The sequence below is a fragment of the Pipistrellus kuhlii genome, unplaced genomic scaffold (genome assembly GCF_014108245.1).
Source record: "Pipistrellus kuhlii isolate mPipKuh1 unplaced genomic scaffold, mPipKuh1.p scaffold_m20_p_14, whole genome shotgun sequence".
Taxonomy (NCBI): domain Eukaryota; kingdom Metazoa; phylum Chordata; class Mammalia; order Chiroptera; family Vespertilionidae; genus Pipistrellus; species Pipistrellus kuhlii.
Genome location: NW_023425449.1, coordinates 13,093,143 through 13,103,805, shown reverse-complemented (window position 1 = coordinate 13,103,805; position 10,663 = coordinate 13,093,143). Strand labels below are relative to the sequence as shown.

Below are 10,663 nucleotides of genomic sequence, written 5' to 3'. Positions count from 1 at the left end.
TGCCAGGTGGGGGCATGACTTTCAGAAAGTGTGGAAATGGTTAGTACAACATGATGTCACTGGGGGCAATATAAATGGGAAGCTAGTAAAAGTATTACTAAAACTGAGCAATTAGAAGAAATCAAGAATGAATGATTAGAAGGCTGAGGGCAACTGGTGGGCCCCATTCCCATTCCCATCCCCATCCCACACCAAAATTATAACATCTTGGCTGGACTTATGACAGTGTTAGACCAAGAAACTACTGACTGAAAAGAGGCATGATTCCCAGAAGGAAGGACCATGAAATACTACAGCAAGAGTACATGTTATGAATCTCCAGGTTCTCCCCAGTACTCAGTTTTAAGCCTCTAAGTTTTTGGGTGATTCGTTACTCATTAATAGGCAACTGATACAGCTAATCTGGTCACTTGGTGCATTAGCCCACTGATCAAGCACTGAGTGACGGGTCGGATCCAGAGTGAACCATCTTTCCTCTGAATTAAGATCAACACTTTCCAGATTGGGAATCTTTGATGAGAATTCTTATGAAAACACTTATTTTCATAAAGTAGGTCTATCTATCACTCTACCCCAAACTTCCTTGTCACTGATCTTTTATTTTATTGTCCCCAAGTTCTTAAAGTGGAACCATTGGTTCTTTACAAATTAGTGTAGATCTTGACTTAAGGACAACTCTCCTTTTAGGCAAAAAGGACAAAGTTATCTACACTCCAAGGTTCTACCTACTGATTAGACTTGCCTTACGCATTGCTTTTTGTTTGTTTGTTAATCCTCACCTGAGAATATTTTTCCATTGATTTTCAGAGACAGTGGAAGGGACCGGGAGAGACACAGACAGACACCATGTGAGAGAGAGACACATCGATTGGTTGCCTACTGCACGCGCCCTAGCAGGGATCAAAGGTACTTGCCCTTGACCAGAATCAAACCTGGGACCCTTTAGTCCATGGGAGGACACGCTACCTACTGAGCCAAACCAGCTAGGGCTTTTTTTTTTTTTTTTTTTTTTTTTTTTTTTTTCAGATCGCAGAATACCAGTTTCTTATCTCTCAAGAGTGATGGAATGTTTCCTACCTCCCAGATTTTCTAGAGGTTCTGTGTTGCAGATACTTCTGATAGCATTTTCTGTAAAGTTGGGATTCTTAGCACCAAGAGAAGCTGACTTTGGCTGAATTACACTGAAAAATAATGTATTGAACACATATTGGGTTACTTGAAGAACTTTGGCAAGAATAAGGAACCAGTAAGAAAATGGAAGTATAAAAAATAACACTGTAGCCAGAAGCAAAAAAGAAAACCAGTTGTGAGAAGCAGTCTGGTAAGAAGACTAGCAATGATGCCACTAGGCATAAACACTGCAGCTTGCACCCTCAGTGTTGCTGGCACTGGGCACTGGCTGTCGCCATGGCAATACTTCTAATCCTACCTTCGGACACTGGATGTTGCTGCTGTTGCTGCTTGTGCAACAGAAATAATTCTCTTGTATGCTCTTTATGTCTCTAGCTCCAGACTCCAAATCCAAGTCAGGAACATTAGATTGGCTGAGTGTGAACCTTAGGTTTGAACAGTAAGTAGTCACCTCAAAGAGCAACAAACTGAGTTTTTTGTTTTTTGTTTTTATGGTATAACAGCAGATGGACTCATCTTCACACTAATACTCATGTTCAGAGAATTTCTGAAACATAAAAGGGAGGTCAGATATTAGACAAGGAAGAAAAAGACACATGAACCCATATAAGATCTCTCTGCTTTTCTGTTCCTGATTCACTTCTCCCACTATATGGCATGCCAGTCTTCTGAAGGAATATATGTATGTCATAGGATTCGAGATAATAAACTTCCTAATCTGAAATATGCTAACCTACAGTCTGAACTTCAAGGTTCTCTGAAGAACTGCAAAGATAAAGAGCTAAGTAAGGAATTAGTTATTTTAGGTGGATACATGCATACAAAGGGAACACCATGTTACAGAAAAACACAGAAGTTTTCAGTCGGAGAGTTATTTGTTTTAGTAGCTAATGCCCACAATCAGCTCCACAGTGTTAGAAATTGGCACTGTATTGTATGAATAAAAATGAGTTATGAAAAAACAATTGTGTCATAGCCATTAGAAATGAAGTTAACAAATCCAGATGAACAAAACCAAGTAAATATTTTGCAGATCTTTGAATCTGAATTTAAGATCTTTCATAAAAGAGTGAGTCATAATGAGTGAAAAATAACTTCACATCTTCTGAGGCAATTTCAAATGAGATGTTTAAATATATTTTGGAGCCACACCTCAACTCAGCTCACTGAGATCTTCTGAGGAAGTGACATTTAAGCAGCAGTTGAGAATGACTATTGTATTTTGGGTACTTTCTTTTTTTTCCTTCTGGCTGAAGACACAAAGATAAATACAACCCATTGTTGAGAGTTTAGGAAATCTTACTGAGGATCACTGAAGAGGAGTCTAGAAGCTGAAAAAGAAAAAGGATTTAAAAAGCAAGAGGATAGTTTAAAGGCACTTTGGGACAACATGAAATGTAACAACATACTGGTAGCAGGAGAAGAATATGAGCAAGGAGTAGAGAACCTGTTTAAAGAAATAATGACAGCCGAAACCGGTTTGGCTCAGTGGATAGAGCGTTGGCCTACGGACTGAAAGGTCCCAGGTTCGATTCCGGTCAAGGGCATGTACTTTGGTTGTGGGCACATCCCCAGTGGGGAGTGTGCAAGAGGCAGCTGATCGATGATCCTCTCTCATCGATGTTTCTAACTCTATCCCTCTCTCTTCCTATCTGTAAAAAACAAAAACAAACAAAAAACACAATAAAATATATTAAAAAAGAAAAGAAAAATAAATAAGAGAAAACTTCCCTAACCCAGTGAAGGGAAAAGTCAGACAAATTCAGGAAGCTCAGAGTTCAAAATCAGGATCAACCCAAAGAGATCCACTCCAATATAATCATAATAACAATGTCAAATATGAAAGACAAAGAAAGAATCTTAGAGGCAGCAAGAGAGACAGAAAGTTGCCTACAAAGGAATGTCAGCTGATTTCTCAACAGAAATATTTCAGATAGAAGGGATTGTATGAAGTATTCAAAGTAATAAAAAAAAAAACAAGGACCTGAACTCAAGACTACTCTATCCAACAAGGCTATCATTTAAAATTGAAGGGGAAATAAAGAGCTTCTCAGAAAAAATAAAAATGCTAAAAGAGTACATTACCATCAAACCAGCATTGCAAAAAATGTTAAAGGGAGTGCTTTAAGAAGAAATTGAGAGAAGGAAACATAGATATAAAGAAAAAGAATAGCAGTAAATAAATACTTATCAATAGTAACTTAAATGTAATGGATTAAATGCTCCAATCAAAAGACATAGAGTATCTGAAAGGATAAGAAACCATGGCCCATATATGTGCTATCTACAAGAGACCCACATCAGAACAAAAGATTCCCACAAACTGAAACAAATAAAAAGTAGGGATAGCAAAACTTATATCTTGACAAAACATATTCAAAGCAAAAACCACAAAAAGAGACAAAGATTGCCACTACATAATACTAGAGGATTGATCCAACAAGAAAATATAACCCTGGTAAACATATATATATATCCCAAATATAGGAACACCTAAATATTGGGTCGGCAACTAAGTAATTGCATGTTTCACACATTATGGCTTCAGTTGAATTTTTAGGTTTGCAGACGTAGTACAAATGTAAAACACATTTTGTTATTTGATAGTTGGCTATTCAGCTGTTAATCAGTAAAAAAAGTTTTTTTGATCTGTTTTGTAGTTTTCGTTTGGCATTCGTTGAAAAATGGAAAATCAAAAGGAACATTTTCGTCATATTTTGCTTTTTTATTTCCGCAAAGGGAAAAACGCATCGCAAGCTCATAAAAAGTTATGTGCTGTTTATGGTGACGAAGCCTTAAAAGAACGGCAGTGTCAAAATTGGTTTGCCAAATTTCGTTCTGGTGATTTTTCACTCAAAGATGAAAAACGCTCTGGTCGTCCAGTTGAAGTTGATGACGCCCTAATCAAAGCAATAATCAATTTGGATTGTCACAGTACAACACGTGAGATTGCAGAGAAGCTTCATGTATCACATACATGCATTGAAAATCACTTAAAACAACTTGGCTATGTTCGAAAACTCGATACATGGGTTCCTCACGAACTGAAAGAATCACAGTTAACGCAACTCATTAGCAACTGCGATTTGCTAAAGAAACGTAATGAAAATGATCCATTTTTAAAACGACTGATAACTGGCGATGAAAAATGGGTTGTTTACAACAATATCAAGCGGAAAAGATCGTGGAGCAGGCCAGGTGAACCAACTCAAACAACATCAAAAGCTGATATTCATCAAAAGAAGGTTTTGTTATCAGTTTGGTGGGATTACAAAGGAATTGTCTACTTTGAACTCTTACCACCCAACCGATCCATCAATTCTGATGTCTACATTGAACAACTAATGAAATTAAACAATGCAGTTGAAGAAAAGCGGCCCGAATTGACAAATCGAAAAGGTGTTGTATTCCATCATGACAATGCAAGGCCACACACATCTTTGGTCACTCGGCAAAAATTAATAGAGCTTGGTTGGGATGTTTTGCCACATCCACCATATAGTCCTGACCTTGCACCATCTGATTACTTTTTGTTTCGATCTTTACAAAACTCCTTGAATGGTAAAAATTTCAATAATGATGATGATGTCAAATCGTACCTGATTCAGTTTTTTGCTAATAAAAACCAGAAGTTTTTTGAACGTGGGATTATGATGCTGCCTGAAAGATGGCAAAAGGTCATTGATCAAAATGGGCAATACATTACAGAATAAAGTTATTTAGTTCCATGAAAAAATTGTCTTTGATTTTAAAAAATCCGCAATTACGTAGTTGCCGACCCAATATATAAATAGTAGAGGCCCGGTACATGACATTCATGTGGGAGGTAGGGGTGGGGGGCTCCTCAGCCCAGCCTGCATCCTCTCACAGTCTGAGACCCCTTGGGGGATGTCTGCCTGCCAGCTTAGGCCCTCTTAAGGGATGGCCTTAGCCGGCAGGCTAACATCCCCTGAGGGGTCCTTAGTGCTGCTGTGGAGGCTGGGAGAGGCTCCAGCCATCTCCGCTGTACTCGCCAGCCATGAGCCAAGCTCTGGCTGAGTGGCGCTCCCCCTGTGGGAGCATACTGACCTCCATGGGGCAGCTCCTGCATTGAGCATCTGCCCCCTGGTGCTCAGTGTCTGATATAGTAACTGGTCATTCTGCCATTCGGTTGATTTGCCTATTAGGATTTTATTATATTTGGCCTCTAGCCTCCTTTTGTGTATGACCCACACTAAAGTTGGAGAAGAGAAGAAAACATGAATACATACATTAGGGAAGAGAGACATGGTGGATCTCCATTTACATATAACTCATAGGATTAATGACTAAAAGGAAATTTCCACAGACTTATCTAAGGACTTGGCTGGCTTCACCATCCTGCCAAGCAGATGTGTGAACAAAGACTATAGTTAGGACATTTTTCTGTATGGAAATATGAAGCAGGTAGTAGGGCAAATCTGGAAAGATCATGGCAGCATTCAGATTCATTGTAAACACCACATAGTGGGCCTGGAACATGGGTCCTAAAACAGAAATTGCATGGGTAGATCATTGCTGTGTATGACGCATGCTCACAGATATAGTCTCTAGGATAATTCTTCCCAGGCCTAGTTAAGCAGCCCTCACCAAGTCACCTATCAGTGGTGCTTTTAGGTTCATCTATCATCTATTCTATAAGAGAGTCTCTCTGTCTCTCTCTCTCTGTCTCTCTCTCCCTCTCTTTCTCTCATCTATGTATCTACTTCCATTATCATCATCTATTATTTATTACAGAGAAATTTGAACATAAAAAGAAAATAATAAGCCTTTATGTACTCATTTCCAGCTCAATAAGGATCAATTTGTGGCCACTTCTATCCTTCCCATATTATTTTGAAGCATATATATATATATATATATATATATATATATATATATATATATTCCCATATATATTTGAGCATATAATTGGACTCCAAATATTCCAGGCAATATCTCTACGTTAACAATTCTGTAAAGAAATGTAACTGCAATACCATTATTACAAATAACATTAGTAATGTTTGCTTAGTATTACCAAATATCCAGGCTGTGTTCTATTTTACAGTTATTTCATAAGTGTCATAAATATGAATACGTGGTGGGGGGAAGGGATAGAATCAAAATTTGATAAGGTCCATGCATTATGATTAGTTGATAAATGAGTTTATTGAAGTCTTTCTCCATCTGTATGTTTCTCCTTTCTCTCTGTCTTTCTCTCTCTCTCTCATCTTGCAACTTATTTTTTAAAAAAACCAGGTCATTTGTGCTGTCGTGTTTCCCAGCCTGGAGCTGTGAATTTTTTGAGAACAAAAAAGTAGTAATATATGAAGTGTGAGTGTTCACAGCCTGTGCTCCTGGCCCTGTGAGAAGTCTAGCTTTGCAACGTGAGTGTTTGGGGTTTTGTGCTACAGGATCCCCGCAATAACAGAGAGAGAGGGTGTGGGAAAAGCCAGGATGGATAATTTACTCCTGAAATTGACAAAGAAAAGAAGAATGAAGGTGAAACACAGGAAAGCAGGTTAGAAAAAGCTTAGTCTAGAAGGAGCTTAGTGTGTGGCTGTGAGCAGCCATAGGTTGGGAGTTAAAATTGGGAGAGGAGGAGGTTTGGGAGGAGTAGCTCACATTTTTATGGCTAATGCTGAGGTCACAAAAGTAGAGAGAAGCTTTTATTTTTTAACTTTTTAATATAAATTATGTATGTGCTTATCTGACCCCAACCTTTTGGTGTTTTTGAGAAGCCCAGGAAATATTAAAATTACTTTCATTTGTAATTCTTTTGATCATATTACTATTTTTTAAATGTGACACCAAGTTGAAAAACTAGACCACATGGGGTCCCAATGATTTTGATCTATTTCTTCAGGTTCCTTCACGCAGATGGAAATCCCAGGAGGGCTTCTTTTTACCCACTCTCCACACCCTCCGTGGCTGAAAGTCAATGTTTGCTCCTTAACTTGTTTTTCCTCATTTGACCTATTCAGTAGGGCCCTGAATCAGTTGATGAGCTTTTGGCTGCGGTAATAAAACCTTCACTCAAAGTCATAAATAAAGCAAATTTATAATGTCAGAGAATTAAAAGGTGTGAGATGGGGCAGGCTATTTATATACCTTCAATCAATTTTATCTTTAGCAGCTCAGTTTTGCCCTCCTTTAGCATCTCTCAGATAGCTGCAATAGGCCTATGGGATGAGATGGAGACCCTCTAGGTCCTGAAGCACAAGGCCAGCAGCCATGGTGGCCTCTCAGGCTATCTACTGATTTTCTTTTAGGCAAAGGATGCGAGTGTTGGTACATTAGGAGGGGAAGACAAATATCAAAACAGATACCATGAAGACAACAAGCAGTTTCTGGCCGTCACCAATGGATCATATACACTACTGAAATGAATGGTGAATTGAATTCTGGAATGTGGATGGAAGCATGGTGCCCTCTGATTGGCATCTTGGCATTGTTGGCTTCATTGTATGACTGATGATCTACCAACAACAAAACCACCTACTGCTGCCTGGCCAGTGTGGCTCAGTGGTTGAGTGTTGACCTATGAACCAGGAGTTCACAGTTTGATTACCTGTCAGGGTAAATGTCTGAGTTGCAGGCTCAATCCCTAGTGTGAGACGTGCAGGAAGCAGCCAATCAATAATTCTGTTTCATCATTGATGTTTCTAGCACTCTCTTTCTCTCCCTTCTCTTGTGGCACTCCAGAACAATATGTAACTTACTCCAACACTAGACAGAAGATTCAAAAGTGGGTCCCATCTTAAAAGCCCTACAAGTAAGGACAATAAAAAAAATTTAAAATATGGGATTTTTCATGTAACTGTACTTTTACTGCTTATTGTTAATCTGATTTAAAATAAAATAGCTGCGGTAGTTTCAACAATCATATCTTCACCAAACAATATCCAGGAAACAATAATTTTTTCTCTCCTTCTGTGTTTCTCTTTATGGTCAAAAATGCTTTTTCAAAAAGCATAGCTCATTTACCAGCTTTCCCTTCTTATCTTGGTCTCCAGAAATGGGTGCCATGACTTTTCCTATGCCAGTCACTGACAAGGAAAAAAGAATTAACATGATTCCATTGGTTTGGACTAACCAAGACCCACACTCTTTTTTAAAAAAATTATATATTTTATTGATTTTGTACAGAGAGGAAGGGAGAGAGAGAGTTAGAAACATCGATGAGAGAGAGTCATCGATCAGCTGCCTCTTGCACACCCCCTACCGGGGATATGCCCGCAACCAAGGTACATGCCCCTGACTGGAATCGAACCCGGGACCCTTCAGTCCCCAAGTCGACACTCTATCCATTTGAGCCAAACCGGTCCCGGCAAGACCCACACTCTTAAGAAAGGGGAGTCTGACAACTTCTATGAGTACAAGGTCTTGTGGGAGAGCAAACATCTGAAGTGGGGTCTGCCATTGAGAAAGGGTGAGGTAGGAGATCCATTTGCTTAAGCATCTAATAGCATCTTCTACAGGCCTTATCAGCCACCACAGATACAGGGAATACAAAATGACCTTAGAAAGAAAAACATTCAAAGAGACCAGAAAACTTACTAGAAATTTATTTGATGTTCTCCTATAAAACTCTTGCCACAGACATACCTGCAGTTCCCCATTGAGTATCTTAGAACTATAGAATCTAGAACAGTTTTATCTATTGGAATGAAGAGATCAAAGGGATTATCAAACTCCTTTAATTATTATCACAATAGCTCATTGGGGATAATACTAGGGAAGGCACATTTTAGTCTGGAGAGTCAGAAGTTTCAGCATTGGCAATTCCTTTTATTCTTTAGAGTCAGAGGGGCCAGAGCTGGGCTCAGGAGAGAGAAAACAGAGTATTTATAGATAAAAGGATCCTTCCCATTGCATAGTCACTCTCAGCGTGGCAGGGATTCGGAAGAAAGTACGATAAGAAATGGAGCAGGTGCATTTGATAAGAATATCGACTTTGTTCTAGCTCTTAGAACCTTGGCATAATGGTTAGCAGCTGGACTGATCAGAAATAAGTAGAGAAATGGAGGGACCTACCCTCCCATTCAGTGGCCAGAGGCTGTCACAGGAGAACTGGCCAGGGGAGAAGAAACAAAGACTGACAAATAGGCTTGCTCATGTAGGCCTCCGGACTCCAGAAGCAAAATTTAACATTTTTCTCATCCATCCATTCATTCAGCAAATATAACAAACTCTCCTCTTTACTCTTTCCCCTCTAGCTATGTCCAGTCTTGTTCACATAGACAAAGCATGGACTGTATCTGTTGTAATTAAGCTGGGAAGATACTGGCATACATTATCCTCTATGTACAGCACTCATTACCTCTTTGATTCTGGGTGACTCATATTCTGTATTGAGACACAGCTTTATGTTCTAACTCTTCTAAAGCATTCTTTCTGGCATTACCTCTTTTCTCATGCTACAGGACTTCCCTGGGTATTTGCAGTCACTCCAGTCTTTAAACTTTGTTTAACTATCAATAACGTTTCTGTGAAGTTCAGCCCAAACTCATGTAAAAGCCTTAAAACCAACTGCTAAGTGGACATGCCCTACCTGAACATCTCACAGGCTTCTCACCCTCTTCATCTCCAACCAAAGTGGATCTCCTCATCTTTGTTCTGTACTGGACCCTTCTCCTGAAATAAAAATATAAAACATTCATTGATTTATTCTACCAAACTTGGGGCTAGGTACGTTGAGTAAGCAAATAATGTATATGCTGTAGTTCCCTTAACATGCCACTCCTTTTTTTTTTTTTTTAATCTGATAATGAAAAAAGAATGAGAAAGGTAAAAAAGTAAGTGAAAACTCTCTTCCTTGTTTCCCAAAATTCTGCATTAATGGCCACATATTTTAAAGAGTATATGTTTTTTTAAAAAATATATATTTTTATTTATTTCAGAAAAGAAGGAAGAGGGAGAGAGATAGAAACATCAATGATGAGAGAGAATCACTGACTGGCTGCCTCCTGCATGCCCCACACTGGGGATCAAGCTTGCAACCTGGGCATGTGCCTTGATCAGCAATCGAACGGTAGACTCCTGGTTCATAGGTCAATGCTCAACTGCTGAACCATGCAGGCCAGGCCAATGAGTATATGTTTTTAATAGTTTAATTAAAAACAAACAAACACACACACACACACACACACACACACACACACACACACACACTTCTTGCATTTCAACAGAAATGTCCTAAGTAAAAAATTGTGGTTATGCCAATTAAATAAATGACTTAAAAGATAAAATGACATAATAAAGCAATATTATTTTAATCAAGATGATCAGTCTGATTGGCAGTGACCTTGAAAGCTTTCATGAAGTCTTTAAATTAGGGATACAAGATGCAGAAAGAAATGGCTTCTCTGTATTAAATGGGAAAATGTTTTAACAAGAAGAAAATTCAAGTGGACAGAAATGAATTCAGAAAGAACCTATCAGGAAATCAAGTCTACTTCTCATCTGATAAAATCTTTCATGATTATATGACACAGAGGTCAGTATACTCTGTTGTTTCTAAGAATAAAAA

General features: G+C 38.7%; 1 pseudogene; it reads left to right on the top strand.

Annotated features, from left to right (window-relative positions):
- Nucleotides 1-7,325: 7,325 nt before the first annotated feature.
- Nucleotides 7,326-7,895, top strand: LOC118718557 (annotated as a pseudogene).
- Nucleotides 7,896-10,663: the final 2,768 nt, after the last annotated feature.